This window comes from Ursus maritimus, unplaced genomic scaffold, assembly GCF_017311325.1.
Source record: "Ursus maritimus isolate PB19 unplaced genomic scaffold, ASM1731132v1 scaffold_34, whole genome shotgun sequence".
In the NCBI taxonomy this organism is placed as follows: Eukaryota; Metazoa; Chordata; class Mammalia; order Carnivora; family Ursidae; genus Ursus; species Ursus maritimus.
Window position 1 is genome coordinate 23510033 of NW_024426008.1, and position 5870 is coordinate 23515902.

Below are 5870 nucleotides of genomic sequence, written 5' to 3' on the forward strand. Positions count from 1 at the left end.
TTCTAGTTTTGTGTAAAATACTGTTAATATTTTGATAGGGATTATATTGCATTTGTAGTCTGCTTTGGGTAGTATGGACATTTTAACAATATTAATTCTTCCAATCCATGAGTATGGAATATCTTTCCATTTGTTTGTGTTGTCTTCAGTTTCTTTCATAAGTGATTTATAGTTTTCAGAGTGTAGGTCTTTCATCTCCTTGGTTAAGTTTATTACTAGTTTTATTCTTTTTGGTACAATTATAAATGGAATTGGTTTCTTATTTTCTCTTTCTGATACTTATTAATGTATAAAAATGCAACTGATTTCTGTATGTTAACTTTGTATCCTGAAACTTTACTGAATTTATTAGTTCTAATAGTTTTTTGTGGTCCTTAGGGTTTACTATGTAAAGTATCATGTCATCTGCAAATCGTGACAGTTAACGTCTTCCTTACGAACTTGGAAGCTTATTATTTCTTTTTCTTGTCTGATTGCTGTGGCTAGGACTTCCAGTACTGTGTGAATAAAAGTGGCAAGAGCATGCATTCTAGACTTATTCCTGATCTTAGAGGAGAAGTTCTCAGTTTTTCACTACTGAGTATAGTGTTAGCTGTGGGTTTTTAATATATGGCCTTTATTATGTTAAGGTATGTTCCCTCTAGGGGCGCCTGGGTGGCACAGCAGTTAAGTGTCTGCCTTCGGCTCAGGGCGTGATTCTGGCATTATGGGATTGAGCCCCACATCTGGCTCCTCCGCTGGGAGCCTGCTTCTTCCTCTCCCACTCCCCCTGCTTGTGTTCCCTCTCTCGCTGGCTGTCTCTATCTCTGTCAAATAAATAAATAAAATCTTTAAAAAAAAAAAGGTATGTTCCCTCTAAACCCACTTTTTTGAGAGTTTTCACAGTTATAAACATTTTAATGGTTTTTCTATTTACAGAATAGGTTTAATGTTGAAGGTGGACTTTTTTTTCTGTTTGAATCTAAACACAGTTCAAAGATTTATTTATTTATTTATTTGGGAGAAAAAGAGAGTGAACACATGGATGGGGAGGGGCAGAGGGAGAGGGGAAGAGAGTCTTTTTTTAATATGTGATTATCTTTTATCAATTCTTCATTTTGAAATTATTTTAGACTTACAGAAAATGTTTTAGATAGTATAATTATTGAAACAATTTAATCAACATTGACTGAATACAACCAACTGATCTATTGGAATTACCCACTAGCATTCTTTTCCTGATTCCAGGTTTCAATCTGGAATCTCAGATTTCATTTATTTGTCATGTTTTCTCAGTCTTTTCCAATTTGTAACAGTTCCTCAGTCTTTCTTACCTTGACATTGTTGAGTATTAGCCAGTTATTTTGTAGAATGTCCCTTGGTTTGGGTTAGTCTATTATTTCTTCATGATTAAAGTTATGTATCTTTTGACTAAACTACCCTAAAAGTAATTGATGCCCTTCTCAGTGCATCATATCAGGAGGTGCACAATGAAGATGTGTCTCATTACAGGTGATGTTAATATTAATGACTTGATTAAGACATTAAGTCTTCTGGGCTTTTTCAGTGTAAAGTTACTATTTTTCTCTTTGGAATTAATAAAATTCTTATGGAGAAATACTTAAAAAATGCAATATCCTGTTTCTTATACTTTAATCCACTAATTTACTGTCCATTATTGATTCTTCTTTTTCTTTTTTATTATTAACATATAATGTATTATTTGTTTCAGGAGTACAGGTCTGATTCATCAGTCTTACACAGCACACAGTGCTCACCACAACACATACCCTCCCCAGTGTCCATCACCCAGCCACCCCATCCTCCCACCCCCCTCCCCTCCGGTAACCCTCAGTTTGTTTCCTGAGATTAAGAATCTCTTATGGTTTGTCTTCCTCTCAGGTTTTGTCTTGCTTTGTTTTTTCCTCTCTTCACCTACAATCCTCTGCTTTGTCTCTTAAATTTAACATATCAGTGAGATCATATGATAATTGTCTTTCTCTGACTGACTTATTTCGCTTAGCATAATACCCTCTAGTTCCATCCACATTGTTGCAAATGACAAAATTTCATTTTTTGATGACTGTGTAATATTCCATTGTGTATATATAACACATCTTCTTTATCCATTCATCTGTCAATGGACATCTGGGCTCTTTCCATAGTTTGGCTATTGTGGACATTGCTGCTATAAACATTTGGGGTGCAGGTGCCCCTTTGGATCACTGCATTTGTATCTTTGGGGTAAATACCCAGTACTGCAATTGCTGGGTCATAGGGTAGCTCTATTTTCAACTTCTTGAGGAACCTCCATACTGTTTTCTAGAGTGGCTGCACCAGCTTGCATTCCCACCAACAGTGTAGGAGGGTTCCCCTTTCTCTGCATCCTTGCCAACGTCTGTCGTTTCCTGACTTGTTAATTTTAGCCATTCTGACTGGTGTGAGGTAGTATTTCATTGTGGTTTTGATTTGTATTTCCCTGATGCTGAGTGACATCGAGCACTTGTTCATGTGTCTGTCGGCCATTTGGATGTCTTCTTTGCAGAAATGTCTGTTCATGTCTTCTGTCCATTTCTTGATTGGATTGTTCTTTAGGTGTTGAGTTTGATAAGTTCTTTATAGATTTTGGATACTAGCCCTTTATCTGATATGTTATTTACAAATATCTTCTCCCATTCTGTTGGTTGTCTTTTGATTTTGTTGACTGTTTCCTTAGCTGTGCAAAAGCTTTTTATCTTGGTGTATGTAGCACTACAAGCGTTTCTCAAGAAACAAGAAAGATCTCAAATACACAACCTAACCCTACACCTAAAGGAGCTGGAGAAAGAACAGCAAATAAAGCCCAAACCCAGCAGGAGAAGAGAAATAATAAAGCTCAGAGCAGAAGTCAAAGAAATAGAAACCAAAAGAACAGTAGAACAGATCAATGAAACTAGGAGCTGGTTCTTTGAAAGAATTAATAAGATTGATAGACTCCTGGCCAGACTTATACAAAAGAATAGAGAAAGGACCCAAATAAATAAAATCATGAATGAAAGAGGAAAGATCACAACCAACACCGAAGAAATACAAACAATTATAAGAACATATTGCGAGCAAATATATGCCAACAAATTAGACAATCTGGAAGAAATGGATGCATTCCTAGAAACGTATAAACTACCAAAACTGAACCAGGAAGAAATAGAAAACCTGAATAGATCCATAACGAGCAAGGAAATTGAAGCAGTAACCAAAATCTTCCAATAAACAAGAGCCCAGGGCCAGATGGCTTCCCAAGGGAATTCTACCAAACATTTAAAGAAGAATTAATACCTATTCTTCTGAAGCTGTTCCAAAAAATAGAAATGGAAGGAAAACTTCCAAACTCTTTTTATGAGGCCAGCATTACCTTGATCCCAAAACCAGACAAGGATCCCACCAAAAAGGAGAATTACAGACCAATATCCCTATGAACACGGATGCAAAAATTCTCACCAAAATACTAGTCAATAGGATCCAACAGTACATTAAAAGGATTATTCACCAGGACAAAGGGGGATTTATTCCTGGACTGCAAGGTTGGTTCAATATCCGCAAATCAATCAATATGATACACTACATTAATCAAAGAAAGGACAAGAACCATATGATTCTCTCAATAGATGCAAAAAAAAGTATTTGACAAAGTACAGCACCCTTTCTTGATTAAAACTCTTCACAGTGTTGGGATAGAGGGTACATACCTCAATATCATAAAAGCCATCTGTGAAAAACCCACAGCGAATATCATTCTCAATGGGAAAAAACTGAGAGCTTTTCCCTTAAGGTCAGGAACACAGCAGTGATGTCCACTATCACCACTGCTGTTCAACTTAGTACTGGAAATCTTAGCCTCAGCAATTAGACAACAAAAAGAAATAAAAGGCATCTGAATGGAAAAAGAAGTCAAACTCTCACTCTTTGCAGATGGTGTGATACTTTATGTGGAAAACTCAAAAGACTACACCCCAAAACTGCTAGAACTCATACAGGAATTCAGTAAAGTGACAGGATATAAAATCAATGCACAGAAATCAGTTGCATTTCTATACACCAACAACGAGACAGAAGAAAGAGAAATTAAGGAGTTGATTCCATTTACAATTGCACCCAAAACCATAAGGTACCTAGGAATAAATCTAACCCATGAGGCAAAGGATCTGTACACAGAAAACTATAGAATACTAAAGAAAGAAATTGAAGAAGACACAAAGAAAGGGAAAAATGTTCCATGCTCATGGATTGGAAGAACAAATATGCTACCTAGAGCAATCTACACATTCAATGCAATCCCTATCAAAATACTATCAACTTTTTTCACAGAGCTGGAACAAATAATCCTAAAATATGTATGGAACCAGAAAAGACCCCAAATAGCCAAAGGAATGTTGAAAAAGAAAGCCAAAGCTGGTGGCATCACAATTCCCAACTTCAAGCTATATTACAAAGCTGTAATCATTAAGACAGTATGGTACTAGCATAAAAACAGACATATAGATCAGTGGAACAGAATAGAGAGCCCAGAAATGGACCCTCAACTCTATGGTCAACAAATCGTGGACAAAGCAGGAAAGAATAGCCAATGGAAAAATGTCTCTTCAACAAGTGGTGTTGGGAAAATTGGACAGTCACATGCAGAAGAATGAAACTGGACCATTTCCTTACACCATACACAAAAATAGACTCAAAATGGATGAAAGACCAAAATGTGAGATAGGAATCCATCAAAAACCTTAAGGTGAACACAGGCAGCAATCTCTTTGACCTTGGCCACAGCAGCTTCTTCTAGACACATCACCAAAGGCAAGGGAAACAAAGGCGAAAATGAACTATTGAGGGGAAGAGAGACTTAAGCGGACTCTACGCTGAGCACAGAGCCCAACCAGGGGCTCCATCTCAGGAATCTGAGCTAAAACCAAGAGTCATACTCTTAACTGACTGTGCCACCTCGGCACCACTAAACACAGACATAGTTTATTCAATGTGTTGGAGCCTCAGTCTCCTCCTCTCTGAAGTGGCAAAAAGGTTAAGGCAGGAAATGAAAAAGAGCAGATTTGACCAGTGTTACTAATTTTGTTTTTGTACAAAACCATCTTTCTCCCCCACTGCTCTGAGAAATACCTGTTTCTTCTCACTCTCACCAGCAGTTTCCATCTTGAGTATGTCAAGCCTCTCTCCTAGCTAGCCTCATGGAGAAAATGCTTGAGAAACTATTGATGCTGTGTTCTTTGCTACTAAATGACTTGGGAGAATAGCATGTACTTTAGCAGGCTCTAGCTTTGAGGAAGGTCCATCCCTGCCCTTAGTCCTAGCTGACCACCACATCAGTGGAGAAGTTGTCTAATCACCTCCAGGCTGAGCCTGTGAACAAACACCAAACCAACCTTCTAGGCTTGCCTTGATGTTCTCAGCCCTGACCATTTAAACTGTATACCTACATTATATTCTTGTATGTATGGTATCATTCATAATTTTAAAATATAAGTGAAAAATGACCATAAGAATATACACCTTGGGAACTGAGAAAAATCTAGGTATAGATTTTGAACATACTTAATAGAATGTGGAGTAAGAGGATTAAAGGAAATTTATTTCAGTATCAAATGACATATAAATTTAATGGGTATGTGCATTATTTCTAACTATGAATTTGTGAATGTGTGTACATTTTTACACACAAAATAGGGGCTTTTAATCATTTTGCATTATAGCATAATGATTTTCATGTTGTTACATAGCATTCATATGTCCCATTTTTAAAAGGTGTATGAATTTCTGCAAGTATGTATACAATTTTCATTGTTGGATTTTTTTTCGCTACTGTCAATAACACTGTGATGACCAACGTCATATATATAACTTTTTAGCAT